Source organism: Hemibagrus wyckioides, linkage group LG20 (assembly GCF_019097595.1).
Source record: "Hemibagrus wyckioides isolate EC202008001 linkage group LG20, SWU_Hwy_1.0, whole genome shotgun sequence".
Lineage (NCBI taxonomy): Eukaryota > Metazoa > Chordata > Actinopteri > Siluriformes > Bagridae > Hemibagrus > Hemibagrus wyckioides.
Genome location: NC_080729.1, coordinates 10979354 through 11001276, shown reverse-complemented (window position 1 = coordinate 11001276; position 21923 = coordinate 10979354). Strand labels below are relative to the sequence as shown.

Sequence of the window (21923 nt, the reverse complement as noted above, 5' to 3'; positions counted from 1 at the left end):
TAAATAATTCAATTCATGGGGTTACAAAGATTTTGAGAAAAATATATATTCAGGATGTACATTTAAAATGTAGAATTGTATCTCTAAAAAGCAAGCCAGAGGCAACTGTGGCAAGGAAAAAACCCCTAGGACTATATCAGGAAGAAACCTTAAGAGGAACCAGACTAAAATGTGAGCCCATCCTTATCTGGGTGACACTGGAGAGTGTGATTATAAATGATTTCCTTTCTATAGCTGTTTGGAAAGTGCAATGTGTAACCAGGACTTTCATTCTAGTTATAACATGAAATATGTACTATTACAGGTCAAATGTAGGCTCTGTGTTTTATGGTATCTCTTTAGCTATTTACTTTTGGGTGCAGATGTGTGTAGTGTGTGGGTGTAGTGTGTGTGCTGTCTTAAATGGACAAAATGTCCCCACATGTGTCTCTTGGGAGCTGTAATTCTGTAAAGCAGCATTAAATCTCCTGATGTGATTTGCTGGCAAAGGGAAGCGTGTATTTTTTTTTTTTTTTTTGGTGATGTCACTGCTGTAATGGTTAGAATGATGTGACGATGATGCACTTCTTTAACCAATCAGAAGGCATGCTGCACTGACCATAAACAGATGTTTCAGAGAAATGAACACTATTGTCATAAAACTGTGTGTGTTTAACTTTAGGACTAATATAAATACATATACGTACAATAACAGAGCAAATATTGATTGTGACCTCCATGTCTGAGATGTAGGACACGGAAGTGAATGATGTAATCACTTTGAACTTTACTCATGGTGTGAATGCACCAGTTGAAAGCACACAACTGTATAGCATGTTTTTTGTGTGCTGTAGCATTAGCTTTCCTTCATTGGAACTAAAGGGCCGAAACGTGTTCCAGCATCACAATGCACCTGTGCACAAAGCGAGCTCCGTCATCTCCATGGTCAGTGGAAGTTCTTGAATGGCCATCACAGAGCCCTGAACTTAGCCATGTGCATGCTCCAGAACCTATTGGTAACCGTTTTCAGAACAGTGGATGCTATCATAACAGCAAAGAGAGGCTAAATCTGGAGTGACATATTCAAAAAATTTTAGTCAGGTGTCCACAAACCTCTGGTCATGTAGTGTAGATATATCACTTATGGAAAGTAACGGTATTCCACAATTATCCATAATGGAAATGTGGTCTCTCCAGAACGAGTGAGAGTTTCATAATCTCAGTGATATATAATCACATTAACCGGTGCCACCTTTAACAGGATCAGTTCCATTTGAGTCTGGTTCCTCTTAAAGTTTCTTCTTCATGTCGCCCTAAGGAGTTTTCTATTTCTCTGTCAACAGTACTCATTAGTGCTCTAATACTCAAATAGTTCTTCTTAGGACATTTATTCAGTCTAAATATTAGATGCTAGTTAAATAGCTACTGTAAATTATGATCATAATCATTAAATATCAGCAGTTTGTTGGCATGCCATTCATTTTCTTCTTCTGCCATATTAATTTTTATTGTATTTCCTTATTTGTACTTGTGAAATACTTTATGTAAAAAGGTTGTATGTCTGCTGCCTTTTTAATAACACACAGAAAACCTTGTGTTCTCTTGCTGATAAAAATATTACACGTTCTTTGTATGCTATAATTAATCAGATATCCAGGGCCTTTCTGATAAGTGCTTTTAAAGTTTCTAACAAACTTAATTTAGTTTTTCGGCATAATATTTAAGATTTTAGGCGAAATTGACTTTAGGCTCTTTCAATCTACTGGAACAGACACCAGCTAATCAAAGTCTTTGGGTTCATGCAGTATGAATGTTATGCCATAGAAGATAAATGGCATTGGGAATTGACATTATCTTTTAATACTTTTCTTTATGACACTGCTTTCTGGGTTAAGAAAAGAGAACAAAAACTCTGCTCTGAGAATGCTTGTCCAGTACAGTGAATCAGCAGAGACTTTCTTCGCACCCACACACTCCTCCTCCTCCATCATTTCAAGCACATGGAGAGTGTTTCTTCTTCTTGCTTCTAGTCATTCTCACTGTTAAAATCAGATTCTATTTCAGGAGGTTTCAAGGTTGCGTTAGTACAGTACAGCTGCCGATTTGATGTGAGTAGTAACATTTTCCCCCCATTTTATCCACAATTTGGTCACTTGCCACCCACCGGCTAGCTCCCCCATAATACAACGGCTACACATGATGCTAGCCGGCCACAATTTTTCCAAACATAACACACTCAGACGAAATCATATGTCATCTTTTCCACCTAGGGAGAAGCACTGACAAATTTGTTATTTTAGCTCCCAATAACCGACAACTGTGGTATTATTGTGTGTTTTAATGATGTTTAGTTTTAGGTTGTCATTCTATTTAATATACATCCATCTATTGGTAAGGAGAAAAAGTCCTACCCTTGCTTAAGGTCCAGTTCAGTCCAGTTTATAGCCTGAGTCACGTTATGACAGGTAAAAGAATTTGATCCTACGTTATGACTCAGATTGCAGGGTGACTGTAAAATGTCACTCAGCATTGTGACAATGGCCCAATTCCTGTAAATGTTCATTTTATATTGATGAATCGCACTAAATTGGAGTGTTTCCTTTTATACTATTTAGTCTTTGGTTTTTCTCTTAGACTATCTAGTCTTCTCTCTCTCTGCCTTGGTGTCTGTTCAGAGGGGTTTTAATTAGTAGACACTTCCTTCAATAAACTCTGTACTGTTTGAGAGCGGAACTATGACATGACTTTCAGTATATTCCTTTAGAGAGAGAGAGAGAGAGAGTCAGACAGAGTTTGTGTGTAATTTGATGATTCACCCCAAACTGTCTAATTTGTGCCTTATCAAATGCTTTCTAGAATACATATGTTCTGATCCTGTAAACAAATCTGTGAGTATGCCCTGCAGAAGCTGCCTGTATAGATGCAAGTTCCTGTTCTCAGTGAGTCAGAACATTTGTTTCAGCTTGACTTTTTTTGCTCCCACGTAGTTAGATTATTTTTTCTTTAAATAGAATTCTGTGACATTTTTGAGCAGTGATAATTCATCCCTACCTAACTCTCTTGTAAATTGTTTGATAAAATCATACTTGATCATAAGAAAATAACATTATATTGCCTTGCATTTTATAAAATCTGCTTACATAACTGTAAAGACAGCAAGGCATTACAAATGTGTATTGACTGATAGCGATGTATCAAATGATTGTATGAACAAATTTTGTGTACACACAGTAGCTTCACTTCACTTTATTGAGTATTAATGGGTCTGCTGTGTCTGTGATTCATTAAGAAGATTTATTTCTATTTATTGTGATAGTTGGTCGCTGCTCCTAATTCACTGACTTCATACAGTTCATCTTCAGCAGGCAGCAGTGCAGCTGATCTTCCCTTTCACACTGCCTTGTACAATACACACAGCTGAGAGTCAAACACAGGCACCACCATTCAAACACCTCAGATGTTGAAAAGAAGTTTTCACTGAAGCATTTTGATTAAATTACACTGCAGGAGTGACATCTTTAGCCTATCATGAAAAAAAGCTGACTTGTACACAAATGACATATCATTAGCTTCTGGTTAATCAAACATGTTTGTGTAGTTTGTGATCGTGCAGCTTCCCGCACATTAATTCTCCTTCCACACTATCCCTTGTGTGTTGAGATGGTTGGAGTTTAGTATGCAGCTAATTTGTTTTTATGTACATGCTGTGTGTGTGTGTGTGTGTGTGTGTGTGTGAGAGGGAGTGAGGGAGCGATAGAGCCTGTTTCTCATTCCAGTTTTATTTTTCTGCCTTGTGTTAAATGCCCTCAGGGGAAAGGCAAATCTGTGCTTCAGGCTGGTAACAAACAACCCACGGCCTGGTCTCAATCTGAGATGCAGTGGTTGGAAGTCTGCTCTAAGACACTGAACACAACAACGTGGCAGAAGGCAAATTGGCAATGAGAAATCCTACATAGTTGAAACAAGCTCTATTTAAACTTGGCTGCTTATTTAGCCAGTTTGTTAAGCCACTGAAATGCTGTCTCTAATTAAAGCTCGTAACTCAAAACTTCTGATCTCCTGAGTTTTCGGAAGGGGTTCCGAAGATGAGCATATGATGGCATATGTGACATACTGTACTTTAGTAATATGATTAATCAGCATACAATCATTCCTATCACTAAAAGTAGCTTTTAGTGATATAAACATAGAGATACAACATAGAGATATATGTGTATATATATATATATATATATATATATATATATATATATATATATATATATATATATATATATATATATATATATAATATATACACTATATTGCCAAAAGTATTCACTCACCTGCCTTGACTTGCATATGAACTTAAGTGACATCCCAGTCCTAATCCATAGGGTTCAATATGACGTCGGTCCACCCTTTGCAGCTATAACAGCTTCAACTCTTCTGGGAAGGCTGTCCACAAGGTTTAGGAGTGTGTTTATGGGAATTTTTGACCATTCTTCCAGAAGCGCATTTGTGAGGTCACACACCGATGTTGGAGGAGAAGGCCTGGCTCTCAGTCTCCACTCTAATTCATCCCAAAGGTGTTCTATCGGGTTGAGGTCAGGACTCTGTGCAGGCCAGTCAAGTTCATCCACACCAGACTCTGTCATCCATGTCTTTATGAACCTTGCTTTGTGTACCGGTGCACAGTCATGTTGGAAGAGGAAGGGGCCAGCTCCAAACTGTTCCCACAAAGTTGGGAGCATGGAATTGTCCAAAATGTCTTGGTATGCTGAAGCATTCAGAGTTCCTTTCACTGGAACTAAGGGGCCAAGCCCAGCTCCTGAAAAACAACCCCACACCATAATCCCCCCTCCACCAAACTTTACACTTGGCACAATGCAGTCAGACAAGTACCGTTCTCCTGGCAACCGCCAAACCCAGACTCGTCCATCAGATTGCCAGATGGAGAAGCGCGATTGGTCACTCCAGAGAACGCGTCTCCACTGCTCTAGAGTCCATTTGTGCTGTTCCAGTGGTGCTTTACACCACTGCATCCAACGCTTTGCATTGCACTTGGTGATGTATGGCTTGGATGCAGCTGCTTGGCCATGGAAACCCATTCCATGAAGCTCTCTGCGCACTGTTCTTGAGCTAATCTGAAGGCCACATGAAGTTTGGAGGTCTGTAGCGATTGACTCTGCAGAAAGTTGGCGACCGTCAGTTTACGTGGCCTACCACTTCGTGGCTGAGTTGCTGTCGTTCCCAAACACTTCCACGTTATATACGTATATATATATATACACTATATTGCCAAAAGTATTCGCTCACCCATCCAAATAATCAGAATCAGGTGTTCCAATCACTTCCATGGCCACAGGTGTATAAAATCAAGCACCTAGGCATGCAGACTGTTTTTACAAACATTTGTGAAAGAATGGGTCGCTCTCAGGAGCTCAGTGAATTCCAGCGTGGAACTGTGATAGGATGCCACCTGTGCAACAAATCCAGTTGTGAAATTTCCTCACTCCTAAATATTCCACAGTCAACTGTCAGCTGTATTATAAGAACGTGGAAGTGTTTGGGAATGACAGCAACTCAGCCACGACGTGATAGGCCACGTAAACTGACGGAGCGGGGTCAGCGGATGCTGAGGCGCATAGTGCGAAGAGGTCACCAACTTTCTGCAGAGTCAATCGCTACAGACCTCCAAACTTCATGTGGCCTTCAGATTAGCTCAAGAACAGTGCGCAGAGAGCTTCATGGAATGGGTTTCCATGGCCGAGCAGCTGCATCCAAGCCATGCATCACCAAGTGCAATGCAAAGCGTCGGATGCAGTGGTGTAAAGCACGCCCCCACTGGACTCTAGAGCAGTGGAGATGCGTTCTCTGGAGTGACCAATCGCGCTTCTCCATCTGGCAATCTGATGGACGAGTCTGGGTTTGGTGGTTGCCAGGAGAACGGTACTTGTCTGACTGCATTGTGCCAAGTGTAAAGTTTGGTGGAGGGGGGATTATGGTGTGGGGTTGTTTTTCAGGAGCTGGGCTTGGCCCCTTAGTTCCAGTGATAGGAACTCTGAATGCTTCAGCATACCAAGACATTTTGGACAATTCCATGCTCCCAACTTTGTGGGAACAGTTTGGAGCTGGCCCCTTCCTCTTCCAACATGACTGTGCACCAGTGCACAAAGCAAGGTCCATAAAGACATGGATGACAGAGTCTGGTGTGGATGAACTTGACTGGCCTGCACAGAGTCCTGACCTCAACCCGATAGAACACCTTTGGGATGAATTAGAGCGGAGACTGAGAGCCAGGCCTTCTCGTCCAACATCAGTGTGTGACCTCACAAATGCGCTTCTGGAAGAATGGTCAAAAATTCCCATAAACACACTCCTAAACCTTGTGGACAGCCTTCCCAGAAGAGTTGAAGCTGTTATAGCTGCAAAGGGTGGACCGATTTCATATTGAACCCTATGGATTAGGAATGGGATGTCACTTAAGTTCATATGCGAGTCAAGGCAGGTGAGCGAATACTTTTGGCAATATAGTGTATATATATATAAAGTGAGGCATTGCTTAACAATGTCCAGATAAAACTTTTTTTTTTTTTGATGTTCATTTCCTTTAATCACAATATTTCTGTCTGTATAGAGTTCGATGTCTTCTCCAAGTTTTTCAGAATGGGTTTCCTTCAGTCGTTTTCTTCCCACCTCCCAAAAACACAAGCTCCATATCCTGTGTGATTCTGACTAACAAAAAGTGGTTATAGATGACGAATGAAAAGTCTTCCTGGGAGCTTGTTTGGTGGTGCTACAGTCATAAAGTTTTAGAGCACTTCTCAAACCCTGCCTCTGCATCACATTTCTGTCTGTGTAGATATGCTTACCTTAACCTTAGTAAGCAGTTTTATTTTGGAAAATTTGCTTATCCATCCCATATGGGCTACTTTAGCACAAACACACAGACATACCCGCTGATCACAGTCACACAGTATGAGAGACATTATTGTGCAGGTGCAGAAGGACAGATTAGAGAGAGAATGACAGGTTTGTATAAGGTTGTACAATCTGAGGCAGATGAACTCTCAGGTCTAGCTTTCATTGTCAGTGGCAGATGGTAATCAACACTGAGACTCTATCTATCTATCTATCTATCTATCTATCTATCTATCTATCTATCTATCTATCTATCTATCTATCTATCTATCTATCTATCTATCTATCTATCTATCTATCTATCTATCTATCTATCTATCTATCTATACATACCTACACACACACAGTGTTGTATTGCTGTTTGACAGGAGAAGTGAAGCATGCAGTTGTTTCTTATGGCAGACAGCTTTAATGGATGGTGATGCTGGAGAGAATGTTGCTTTATGTGTATGTAACTTAGAGAGTGAGGACATGATGAAAGATACCAATCATTTTTCTTTTTAGTACCTAGACACCCCTTATCCGACACACCATCACCACATTTTCCAGCCTTTGAGTGTGTGTTCTCTGTGGTGCCAAAGTGTTCTCTCTTCTGTAATGCAGGTACTTAATGTGCTTCACTGGTAAACAAATAGATTAAGACACACACTGCTGCACTCAGTTTTGTTTGTCTGCATTCGTCTTACCAGCTTAGTTATCTTCAGCCAAATGTTTCTCTTTCACTTTTTTATCCTTTTTGCCTGTCTGTCTGTCTGTCTGTCTGTCCGTCTGCCTCCCTCTCTCTCTCTCTCTCTCTCTCTCTCTCTCTCACTTTGTTCGACTTCAAGGAGCAGAAGGACTTTGCTGACCACAACAGAGAGATTAGAGGGAGTGGGATTTAATCTCAATCATTTATTCTTTATATTGAAATGTGTTTGTGAGAGAGAGAGAGAGAGAGAGAGAGAGAGATCTTTACCAAATAGTGTTTTTCTGTCAGGCAATACAAGACATCCACAAATTCCCATTTCCACATTTTTTCTTTGTTTTTGTTGTGAAATGACCCGTCGATCTACCTGTGCTTAGCTCTAAATGTGTCTAACAATGACATATGGTTGGAGCTCGAAATATTACAGACCAGCTTTGTGACTTCATATGAACTGTTTTCCAGTAAGATTATAATACTGCCAGACTTTATTTGGGTCACATGCAACCAATGATCCGAACTTCCTGTGAACAACAACACTGCAGAAATTTTAAACGTAAAATAATTTCTTTTTTGTTGCGTGCAAACAGTGAATTTGTGCAATTTGACATTTCTTTTATTAAGCGGTCATTATTATGTTTGAATTTAAGATTGAAGCTTGGATGTATGATTTTGGTATATATATCCTCTCTGGTAAAAAGGAAAACCTTGTACAAGGTACTGTATTTGCAGAGCAAAAGTTGGGTTTTGTGCTGTGTCATTTTCCTAATCTCACCACTGCAAGTGCACATATTTAGTACCAAACCAGACAATGCACAGTATATTTAAAATTTAATGTCAGCAAATGACATACTGTTTAGCATAGCAGTATGCAGTTTAGGACTGGACCCATTTATTTGTGAACTGAATTTGCTCAGTATTACATAAGTGTTTTGGTAATAAAATATCTTGTCATGGTGCACCATTGTGACTGATATAGTCACTGAAATAAAGAAATGAAAGCACAAAGCCTATCAAGAAATGATTTCATTCTACAAGATAAAAAAACAGCACATATTTCCAGATTAACTTTTTAACTAATGTTAGCTGGTTAGCTAAGGATATGAGTTGAAGGAGAAAGAAGTTGCTCTGCTGTAATCCTTTAGGATACAGTATGCACTAAAGCACAGGCTGAACGCATAGGCTCACCCTGAGGCTCTGCACATGTCCAAGGCTGTTAGGCACAGCTAGCTACGTTTTAGTGTAGAGAACAAAACCACCAAAACGTCTGATCATTTCTTGTGGTAGAGTATACAAAGACACATCAGGCTAGCAGAGGGCTTAAATCACTTAATCTTGTCCAGAGAATCTCAGCAATCTCATCACAACCAACCATCAAACCTTTTCTAGCTGAACAACTAGCTTCTGATAGAAGCTCTATTTATAACTAGGATAAATTAGTATATATTCCTATAAATAAATCACTATACTCCATCAATAGCATTCTAAGACTGCTGATATTTAGTATAAAAGCAATAGGACATTTCACTGTTTGCATCACTCCACTTGTCTGTGTTCCAAATCTGGCAATAGTTGAATTGAAACTGTTACTACATTTAGAATGGGTTGTCAGTCAGTCTGTGTATCACCATGGCAACACACTGAGCAACAACAAATAAAATATTTGACCATATTATGTTTTTGAAATGTCAGATGATCTGTTTTAATTTCTTGTCTATGTACCTTTTGTATAAGTAATATCACACTCACAAATATGTGGTTGTACTGAATATCAGCATGACTACCTGTCATGATTACCTGTGGCACTCAGCCTATGGTCTCGTGCCCACAGCTGCATCACAGCCATGCTGATGTTCAGTACAGATCTGTAGCACTATTGCTTAATTAGCTTCCCACTAAATTGGAAAAAGATTAAATGTCTTACCTGTTTAGCAAGAACAAAGCTAAAAGGAAACTTCAGCAGACCTAAATCTATTTACCTTATGCAGTATAGTATCAGACTCTTAATCAATCTCACTCCCACTTTGTTTACACACATATTATGTTGTAGAGTGTTAATTGTGTCCTTGGGTTAATACAGGTTATAGTGCCTGTGAATGTAAAAGTGTGTTTATGGCAGTCATATGTAGAGTGCTAGAGAGTGTTAGATTGCTTAGGGTGTTTTACTGAGCATTAGATGGAGTGTTTGTGCCAAAGTGAGACACTGTGTGATAGGAATGGATTAGTGCATGTAAGTCAGTCAGCTTGTGTGCCATGTGTTACGAGGAGTAGGAGGGTCAGCAAGGACAGAGCAATCTGTATCACTTCCCTGTTACATAATGTTTAGAGTATCAAGCACTGGCAGTACTGACGAGAATTTCAATGAGGTGTTTTTGTCTACTCCTTTTTCACTTCAGGTTTTGTAGGATGTTTAATATTTTGCTTTTCAGAATACATCAGCTGTTCTTCACACTTTGTACACATTTTCCTCTAAGCTATTGCCTGAGGAGAATCACCTAATATATAGATGTAATTACCTGGGCTGTATAGTGTAGTATAGCTATAATCTCATGGAAGGTAATGCAGATTCATGTACATGTGGAGAATTGTGTAATATAGAATTAATCACATGTGAAATAGTATAAATGAAGTCATCTGTGCAGAACAGTTAATCATCTGGCTGTGTGAGAGACCTCTATGTTGCTATATGGAACTTATTGATGTAGAGCTTGACATGAGGCATTTCAAGAAACTCATGAAGTTTTATAATTGCAGTACTTCTGTGTATCTGTCCATGTTTTTGTGGGTGTTTGGAAGATTGCTCTGCATCTCCTTTTTTGAGAGAGGGAGAAAGAGGGGTTTCCATAGCAGCAGGTTTCCATGGATACCAGATCACAATGCATGCTTGAGGGAGCAGTATGACTCATCTTCTCATCTGCCTTGTTGAGAAGGAATGTGAGAGAAGCAGACAGACATTTGGGAAAGTGGATCTATAATAATGCAACAACCCACTGCAAAAAATGTATTCCCAATAAACTTTGCACTTGATGTCCAGTGCATAGCCTATCTGGTACATAGCACATGTGGTACAAAATAATCTAGTTAACATTACAATCTGATTACTTTCTAAAGTAACTTGTTTGGCTTAACATGAACTAAACTTCAGTCATTTTCCAAGTCATGTTCATCACTTTGTGAACACTTATTGCAATATTGCATTTGTATGGCAGTATGTGTTCAAGTCTGGCTCAAGGGAACTATGGAAATGCTTTTATTTATAATTTCAGGACACTTTGTTTCATGCAATAGTATTATGCTGTGTATGTGTATACACACACACACACACATTTGCTGCCTGGCAAAAAAAAGTCACCACTTAAAAATAGGTGAGCCTTCCACTGGATAATTACTGCAAATTATCCAATAATTATTAATACACTAACTGTTTAATACTACTTTAACCCTAACTGAAGTAGTGAGTAGCTTTATCATTTCATCTCCTGTTATGAACCATTTCAGCCCACTCAAATCTAGAATTTGATAGAAGCTATCCTTCTGAAACTAAGGTAGAAATGGAACAGTGGCAGAACACACAGTGCAGCTTTCTGTGTATGGGGCTGTGTAGTCGCAGACCGGTCAGAATGCCCATGCTGATCCTTGTCCACTGCTGAAAACAACTACTATGAGCATTTGAGCATCAGAACAGAACCTATGAGCTATGGAAGAAGGTGGCCCTGTCTGGCATTCAGGTGGATGTTTCTTGCAGACCACCCCTTGATGGCAACAAGGCAGATGGCAAGAAGGCATTCCCCAAGGCAGTGGCCTCTTTCAGCAGGATAACTGCAAAAATAGTTCACAACACATACCCACACAAACACACGCATGCACACATACATACAATACCGCTCAAAAGTTTGGGATCACTCAAAAAAAATTTTTCCAAAGCAACACACACAAAATTAGTCTGAATAGAAAACATAGCAAAAGAACAGGACATGCTGAGTGTTAGAAATAATGATTTTGATGGAAATGATGAATGTTTTCTTCAAAATTTGCCTTCATCAAAAAAACCCCACCTTTGCAGCAATTACAGCCTGGGTATTCTAGCTGTCAATGTTTTAAGATAATCTGATGAGATTTCACCCCATGCTTCCTGGAGCATCTCCCACAAGATGGATTGGCTGATGGAGTCTTCCTCCATAGCTGAAATCAAGCTGAAATATGCAAGTGATCCCAAACTTTTGAGCGGTAGTGAATATCTATAGAGCTTGTTGAGTCCATGCCTCAACATGCACAATATTAGGCAGGTGGCTGAACATTGTATGTGTGTATGCATTTATGTACGTATGTATGTATGTGTATACACCAATCAGGCATAACATTATGAGCACTGAGAGGTGAAGTGAATAACACTGATTATCTCCTCATCATGGCACCTGTTAGTGGGTGGGATATATTAGGCAGCAAGTGAATATTTTGTCCTCAAAACTGATGTGTTAGAAGCAGGAAAAATGGGCAAGTGTTAGGATTTGAGTGAGTTTGACAAGGGTCAAATTGTGTTGGCTAGATGACTGGATCAAAGCATCTCCAAAACTGCAGCTCTTGTGGGGTGTTCCTGGTCTGCAGTGGTCAGTATCCCACCCCCACTTACAGGATTTAAGGGTTTTCTGCTAACATCTTGGTGCCAGATACCTCAGCACACCTTTAGGGATCTAGTGAAGTCCATGCCTCGAATGGTCAGGGCTGTTTTGGCAGCAAACGGGGGACCAACACACTATTAGGCAGGTGTTCATAAAGTTATGCCTGATCGGTGTATATACTGATCAGGACTGAAATATATTATATTTGTAAGCCAAAACACAGATATAAAATATATACATACATACAGCTCTGGAAAAAAAGAGAATCTCCAGATTTGTACCCTATTGAAAACCTCTGGAATGTCAAGAGGAAGATGGATGGTCACAAACCATCAAGCAAAGCTGAGCTGTTTGCTGTTTTGCAAAAAGAGTGGTATAAAGTTTCCCAACAGCAATGTGAAAAACTGGTGGAGAGCATGGAGCCAAAATGCATGCAAATCGGGGTTATTCCACCAAATACTGATTTCTTAATGTTATTTAGACAAAGCAGTAACAATTTTTTTGTTTACAAATTATTTGCATTTTGTTTTATTTGAGTTATTAAAGCTCTGCAAATACTGCATGATCTTGGGTTATTTTGATGTGTTTCCTTTAAATATACACTCTAATTAACAATAGTTATATTTTGAATGTGGGAGAAATATTGTCAGCAGTTCACAAAAAATGAAACAAAACTGTTCATCTCACTAATACATGCACCTGTAAGAAAAACACATAAGAAACTGATTATTTTGCAGTGGTCTCTTATTTTTCATCCAGAGCTGTAGATGCTATAGAAAATTAATCAGTGCCTCAATGACTTCAGCACCAATTCATCCCTGCCATTCAACAAATAAAAAGACTTGTGTTGCTTTTTTAGTCTTTTGATGTTTTTTGTTTTATTCATTTTCTTTAGATTTGATTTACCAGTATTGAGTCATGCAAGATAAGATACCCAGACATGCTGATGCAAACTTTGTCAGCTTTTCATAAGAGCTTATTATAGATAAAACTATGTAAGCTTTCTGTATTTGCAGGCAGACAGTTTGTTTCTTCCTGACTGTTCAGTGTTCAAAATAAAAACACCCTGAAACAAAACACAATTGTACATTAAAGTGAGACCAAGAATTACAAATGTGGTCACTTTGGTGGTAGTAATAGAAATTTCTTACTAAAGATGAATGGAGACAATTTCCATACTTATTAGACAAATAACGTATACACACCTTGCCATTTTCATGGACATTGTTTTAGCAACCTTACATATTTAATTATCATATAAATGTCAGAGCAGTCCAAGTAACAATGCGTGAGCAAAGGCCAGTTCTTAAAGGGAACACATTACAGATTGAACGTGATTCATGATAACGGCTACAAGCTTCCATTTGTGGTGTGATGGTTGGCCGCATGGTGTAAACATATCATCCACAGTCTGTTATCGTGAAGAGTGAAGCCTGTCTTGCAGTAATTAAAAAATGCCCACGCTCTTTATGCCGCATAATTAAGATTCTAAATTTTACATCCCGGTATGTCAGTATAAATCAGAAGAGATTGTGAGATGCAGACATGGCAGTGCTTGAACATTCTTTGAAAGTGTGTTCGCCAAGGCCAGCTGCTATTAAAACCTGTGTTCTATAAGTTCATGTGTGCGTGTGTACTCATGCATTTATAGGCATGTAAGCTTTGATTTTGCTTGTTTGACTTGCCCTACAAATTAGCCCCCAAATTTAAAATTAACATGAACATAAATCTGGCTATCTAGCAATCTAGACTAATGCTGTGTTTTGTGTGTACAATTGGAAAAATATGGACTCTCAATGATATATTTTTGGGATATGCTGTATAACAACCTTTTCATTTAAAACCTTTTGGCAGCTTATATGGAGAGAAAAAGAAAAAAGACTGTATAGACTATAGAAATACTAAAGAAAAAAAAAAAGAATTTCACAGCATTTTAAGATATGCTGTGAAATATGCCTAATATGCCTAACTTTTTAGGAATATTTAACATAGAAAACAAGAAGGACAGAGCAAACAACAAAATGTCAGTTTCATGTTCAAGCTGCCAGGAAGGATAAACTAGCTTATATAATGACTCTTTATAACCATGGTGAGAAGAAAAGCATCTCAGAAGGCTCCAATGGTCAACCCCTGCAGTGTGTGAGCTACAACAGCAGATTACTTCTACTTTAGGTTTCAGTCCTGTCTGTGAAGAACAGGAATATGGGGATATCATGGTAACAAACAGTGCAGTTGAAGATCTACTGATCAAAACTGTTCAGTTTTGGTGGGTCTCTGCTCTTTATAGCCTCAGATTCTTGTTAAAGCTCAAGCTTTAATATGGCGTGCCTTCTGAGTTGCTTTTCTGCTCACCATAATTTTAAAGAGTGCTTATTTGACACACTATAGACAGCTCAAACCTGTCTGGACATTCTCCTCTGATCTCTCTCATCAATAAGGGGTTTCAGACCTTTTTTTTTTTGGTCTTTTCCTACCATTCTGTGTAAACTATGGAGCCTGTGAAAATCCCAGAATATCATCAGTTTCTGAAAATACTTCATCATCATCGTTGAACAGAACTATAGTAAGATCAGAATTAACCATGATGCTCATATTCATAAGTTGCACATGAAAGCTCATGTTCCAGGTTACACACCTTTTTGCTATATATTAAAAAGTTATAGAAGTTATTTCTTCCTGAAATTGTTGCAGGGAGTTTTTCAAGCAACAGGTGGCTAAGCAAATAGCACAAAAGAGCATTAGCAAGCTCAGCTAGGAAGTGAAAGACAAGTTCACATTGAACTGAGTTTGAATTGAATTGCACTGAGCATTTAAATACCCCATGCTTAACAAGCTACAGTTATTAATTCACCAGAGTATAAAGTTTTGTGTGTGAGTTGCCTGAGGTGGATCTGTCCATAAATAAAAATAGTTTCTGTAGCAAATTTTTTAAAATAAAAAAAAATGTTTTCAACAAAGTTGAGGAGATAAATCAATGATAATAATCTTAGAGAAAAGGTTGTAATGTGTTTGCTTGCTTGGAACTGAACTGCAGATTTACTGATTTGTTAATCTCTTTAATGCGTGTCTCGGCAAAAATGCTGTATTGCTTAAGGACAGGTTATCCGACATTATCATTCTTGTGTCCTGAATTGCAATATTATTTACTTAGTCTTGGTCACATAAATGCTTGCAGGTGACAACCGAATAACCAGCACCAAGGTGTTTTAATAAAGCTGAGAGAACAGCTTCAATATGTCTTTACATAGATTCCAGAAACCTCTGCAAATGCATGGCCATGTTTAATGGTGAAATTAAGTTAAATTATTTTCACATCAACACAGTGTGAAGGGAACTCAAGGGATTGGGACTAAACAGCTGTGTAGCCTTAAGAAAACCACTTATCAGTAAGGCTAATTGGAAAAACGGCTTCAATTTGCTAGCGAGCATAAGACTCTGGAGCAAAGGGAAAAGCTCCTATGATCAGATGAGTCCGTAATCAAAGCAAAAGGTGGTCTAACAAAATATTGAAATACTGAGCAATGAGTGACTTTTTTTTTTTGACCAGTGTAGTTTGCATAATTTTCAAACTCAACAAACCTCTAATCTTATTTACAGCATTATAAATATCATTTAACATTTATTTTAACAGATAACATTTTATTATTAACGATTTATTCCAATTTTCCCATTCCTACGTGCTTTAGGAACAACATATACAACACATATTTACGTAAAGTACACACTAACTATGTACAGTTAATCTGTAGGTTTTTATATGGTTTTTATATAAAATTAGCCATAATGATAGCGGTTAATAGTAGTTAAATAGTAATAGTTTTAATAGACTTTGTCTCCCAAAAGAAAGTCTATAGTCAAGAATAGTTTGCTCAAAACACAAGAAAATGCAATGAGCTGTTACAATCTAATGTAAATCCCACAGTTGTGAACATTTATGGACAAAATTCCTCTTCAATTTCCTTCTAAATAGGACTAGGAATGAAAATGCAGGCCATCTAGAAGCAAAGCTTTTTGGTTCTCTATATAGAGGGATAAAGAGGGAAATCTCTATATTGAAGCAAATTGGTTTAAAATACATAATGACTTCACTCAAGGAAATGTGGTTTGTAATGTTTATAAAAGAAATGGACATGCACATTATAACATTAAAACTTAAATATTAACACTTCTCTGTGAGGCTATTTTGGTTATTGCAATTTAAGAGATGTTATATCCAAAAATCTGCAAATAATGGACATTACAAAAAATTTTATTTATTTTAATAACAAACAAGTCTATCGGTCTGAAATTACTTTCTGTCTTTCAAGCCTGCAAACACACACACACACACAATCCTAATCTATCCTGTTATCATTTTTCTATTTAGAGACACTCGGTGTCCGTTTATTTTCCTGTTTTCCTGCTTGTAATTCCATCAGATGGTTTGTATGTGTTTGTTTATGCCTGACTTGGTAACCCTTGGGTCACTTTACTTCAAAATGTGTGTGTGTGCTTGTCTGTTTGTTCGTCTGTGAGGGTGGGGGTGGGATGGTACACGTTGAGTGCATAGCAAGCATGTTTAGCACTGGCTGTGGGGTCGGAAAATACCTTTTATGCCCTGTCACAGAGTGGGGAAATCCCAGAAGCCCTACCAATGCACCCTGCAGGGAGACATGGAGGAAAACAGGCAGTGAGTTAAGGCAGTACATTAAGAGAGAGTATAAGAGAGAGTGGAGATGAAAGTGAACCAGAATACATAGAGTGAAGCTGAAAGTGTGAACTATAGTAGAGAAAGTGGTGGTGAATGTGTAAAGGAGATCCACACTTCCATCCACACTTCTTACCCACACAGTGTTCACAGATCAGTCTGTAAGACTGCTGCTTTCTAAAAGTCAGTTTTACACATAGAAAGCATCTTTTAGATGGTCTCAAAGAGTACAAACTAGAGCAGACATGAGACTGTGTTAGTGTGTGTGTGTATGAATGTGGAGGTGTGGGTTTGTCACCATAACTAGGCCTCTTGTTAGGTCACTTAAAGTTATATTTATTGACTTGCTACTAATATGGAGTTCAGATTCTCAGAAATCTCATCTGTTACCATCTCTATGGTCTTGTAAGGTGACTGGAACAATATTTATTGTTCTTCAAGAGCTCTGCCACACTTAAATGCAGCAGAAAACACAATACAGATTCTGTGTAAGCTTTGTTTTGTGGATAATTTCAGCTTTTGCATTCTAAGATATTTAAAGTATAAAGCCCATACACTGATGTAAGTGCACTGTCTGTGTATTTAAATTCCAGCTACTAACTGAATATATCTTAATGGGCTCTTTCATACAACAGCTGACCAGTCTACAGTAACTTAACACTCAGTTTTAAAGTGAACTATACATAGTAAGGTCTAAATATCCCCTGTCATTGCCTGTTTCTCTTTCACCAGTTATCTAAACCTAATGAGAATTTTGTCAGAATTGTCAAACAAGATGTAACTGATTTGAGAGTTTGGCAGTAGGGATTTGTTCTTTCAGACACAAAAGCATTCGTCAGGATAGATACTGGTGTTGGATAAAGAGGCCTGGTGTGCGGTCAACATTCAAATTTTCGGAACGTTTTCAGTGAGGTTGAGGTCAGAGATCTGTGCTGGCTGCTTGATTTCTTCCACATTAAACTTTGCAAACTATTTCTTCATGCACACGGCACTGTTAATGCTGGAACTTGTTTGGGGCTGTTAGTTTCAGTGAAGGAAAATCTTAATGTTACAGCATATGTGTACTTAAACTCATATTCAGCATTATAGACCTCATTGTTTGTAATTTATTCCTGATGTTTGCCCACTCGTGTATTCTTTAGAAATGGCATTAACCTGTGAAAAGTAATCCTGACTTGTAGATAGTCTGTTTTAGTTCTATAAGATTAATATCTGAATTGTTCTCTTGCAGTTACTACATTCTAGTATAGTCCTGCTGTTAAACCAAAGGGCTTGTTGATTATTTTTCAGTGATGATCTTTCAATGACATGTGGATGATCAGTCAGAAGAATTTTGTATCGACTGGCAGTGACCTTCCTTCCAAGAAATCAATAAGTATGCCCACACCGTGCCACAGAATATCCCCTATAGCACAACAGCGCTTCCTTTAAGTTGTCCCCTTTAATTATGTTGTGATGAGTATTATATTTACTATAATAGGTATTATATTTACTATATACTATATATTTATTATAAGGTAGGGTTGTTTGACCCACTTGTTGCTTCCTGTAGTATTAGTGCACTGGCATGGTTACTACTATATGCCATAATGTATTTCCACAGCTGGCCTATATAACTAGTTTCTCTCTCTCGGACACACACACACTGGCCCATATACCCAGTGCTTCTGGCAGTTGCCTGACTACTACTTTTGTCACCTGGGATATACACACACACACTGGCCCATTTTCTAGCAGTTATGGTACTACACCAGCCATTTGGGAGAACTGGAGAAATTTCTAATTCTCTCCTTATTTATTTACATGTAGTAATTCAAAACATAGTCTCTCTCTCTCTCTCTCTCTCTCTCTCTCTCTCTCACTCTCACTCTCACTCTCACTCTCTCTCTCACACACACACACACACACACACACAGAATCATGTTAATGAATGTTGGTAAGTCAGTGGTCAATTTATTTTAAGGTGAGCCAAGAAATAGGCCAAAAAAATCAAGAGAAAATTAAAACTCATTAGGCTTCACCGTTTTTTCAACAGCCATTACAGTAGGGTAATTAGCCATCAATATTTTGCAGGATTTTCTGCATTCCTCTCACAGAATACCAATTTTACTGAACACATAGGTCATTTAATATACAATTATTCTCTGTCAAATATATAATTAGGAAATCTGTCTGAAATTTAGATAAAGTTATTTGTGACCCTACCTGTTAAATATTATAACAATGTACCTGACCAAGTGTTGTTAGTGGAGGTGTTGCCAAAAGAGATTCTTTAAATTAAAAGAGGAGAGACGCTGGTGAGGAAAAACAAATTCAGTTATAATGAACGTTTTTACATAAACAAATACACCATTTTCAGTCTTCAGCAAAAATGGCTAATGTCCTTAAATGAGAAGCATGGTTTTTGTTGTTAGGGTGGCTGAGGCTCTAAAACATAATTAATTGTACAAAATTATTTTAAAGGTTCAAAGTAATGTTAAAGAAGTAAGGTTAAAGAAAAGGTTAAAATGTAACAATATACTGTAGAGTGAATCTGTTTTTTTTTCTAGTTGTAATTAAAGCGTATTTATTTCGTTGACATCTCATAGTGTTAGCCAGATGAAAGTTGTAAATAAACGCCAAAACCAAGCCATCACTCATTAGCACAGTTTTGTCCCATAAAAGCAGCTTTGCCACTCTGAGATTGAACAGCACTGATCTGGTCATTGCGCTTTCCTAAATGAGAATGTCACCGTTTATGTCCCACATCATTATTCATCACAGAATTTGCTGCCAAAAAGTCAGGAAGATTTTAAATTATATGCAGTAATGAGTTATAACATTTTATAAATATCTGTGTACACCACAATGACCTTACCCCTCTATGCATGGATCAGTATAAGTATTCTGTCTAACTTCAGGTCTTAAGAGCAAGAATTGTATTGAATTTTATGGCAGAAATTTTATTTTCATCTTAAATAACTTTGACAAAAATTTGTACTGCATTGTTATAACTTATTCTAGATAAGTAAAATACGTTCAAATACTCATTACTTGAAAGATGATGCCAGATACAATCAGTTACTACTATTATACTAGATTGTTTCATGATTATCAATATTATAGCAAACTGTATCATGATTCTTGTGATTGTATTATGACCCATTTGAATTCTTCAGTGTTTTATGGTTAATAATGGTAAGTGTATACCAAAATCTAGTGCTTTAGTAAAATTAGTAGTAAATGTTTTATGAGTACTTATGTCTTATAATAATCTGAGAATTTATTTGCACAAATTTCAAACTGACACACAAATATTGTGTTTTTGTTGTTTTTAGAATTTTTTTTGGTCTAGATACAGGGTTTGAAACTTCAGTCTCCATAGTAACATTTGTGTAGGAAGCGGAGAGGTGGCAAGTTTTTTCCAAGTCATTATAGAGAGCTTGCAAAGACTGAATCTTTGAAACACATCATACATGGAGCCAGCCAAACACCAAAGCTACCCTGGTTTAACTGAAAACTCTAAGGAAATAAACTTCATCGTTCCACAGTGTCTCTGCAGTTCAACCTGAATTCAGTTACAAACATGCTGAGACATAGATCCCCTGCTGTACTGCTGCGTGAGTATACCAGCTTATCTGGTTCTGCAGTGTGCGGTAGTTCACAGTCAGAAAGCTTTTGTTTGCTATAATTTGCAATGAGACATGAAGTTTCAAAGACAGTTTGGCAGAGTTTTGATTTTTAAAATGTATTATTTTTTAGGTTTATTCCAGTTCCAAATTTTATAAAGAAACATTAAGCAAAGAGCTTAAAGACTGTGATATATTTTGAGGTATGAAGATTTTCCTCATTTTATAATGAATCAAGCATCTACTGAGTCAAATTTTGTTAGTACACAATAAGACATGCATACACAAACATTTTCTTATCATTTTCCTTTTATTTTTATTGTCAGGTTATTGATTTACTATGTATTATTACAGTAAGTAATCTATAATCAGATGTTTCTGATGAGTGGTGATCAGTTGTGCACAAGGTGCTAGAGGAATTTTGGCTATTCCTCCTTACAAAACTGCTTCAACTCAGTGATGCTGGTGGGCTTCATTACATGAAGTTCTCTTTTTTGGTTTTTAAGGTCTGGACTTTTCAAAGGTCTTTGGCCATTCCAACATGTTCTATGCTTCTTCTGCTTTAACGTACTTGTGTGCATAGGGTTGTTGTCTTGACCCACTTACAATTAAGCTTCAGTTCATAGACCCCATACCCTGACATGCTCCTGTAGAATTTGCTGGTAATCCAGAATTCATAGTTCCACCAATAAAGGCAATCTTTCCTAGACATGAGGCAGCAAAGCAACTCAAAAAAACTTTTTTTTTTAAATGTTGGAATGCAGTTGTTTGGTTTTTGCTAAACAAAATGCTCATCTATCCACAGAACATTCTTCCAGTAGGCATCTGGCTTATCCACGTGGTCTTAAGCAAACTTCAGACACACATCAGTGTTCATTTTGGGGAGTAGTGAATTTATCCTTGTTTTCCTGCCATGCACATCATTCTTATTCTGTGTTAGCCTGATGGTAGACTCATGATCATTGATATTACCCAATACAGCAATGGCCTTTCTTTAGATGTTATCCTGGGGAACTTTGTAAGTTCTGGCAGTATTATTCACCATGCCCTTGGGGTGAGTTTCACTAGGTGACCACTTGTTGGGGAAAGCTGAATTTTCTCCATTTTCCTCCATATCTTCTGCCTCACAATGGATTGGTGGAGGCCAAACACTTTAGAAATGGTTTTGTAACCTGGTCACATTTCAGATCAAATTTATGCAAGAAAACAGAAAATTTGAAAGTGTTCAACAAACACAATGAGTTTCAGTTTGTTTGGTGTTTATATGATAAACTCATCAGTTATGTACTATGTTATTTACCCATGTTTTTCCATGCTGTGAGCTCCAACCCAGTTTGGACGTTTTCCCTACTATGACACTTTTGGACTGCATATATTACATATAAGGACATCACTTTCCTTTTACTTGCCATATTATGTTAACAATTTATAGTACTGAATGTGCC

The 21923-nt window shown here is 37.8% G+C and overlaps 1 protein-coding gene across 1 annotated transcript in view; it reads left to right on the top strand.

The window, feature by feature from the left end:
* ece2a (endothelin converting enzyme 2a) overlaps positions 1–21923 on the top strand; it is a 73449-nt gene that overhangs the window by 45693 nt on the left and 5833 nt on the right. The window lies entirely within an intron of this gene.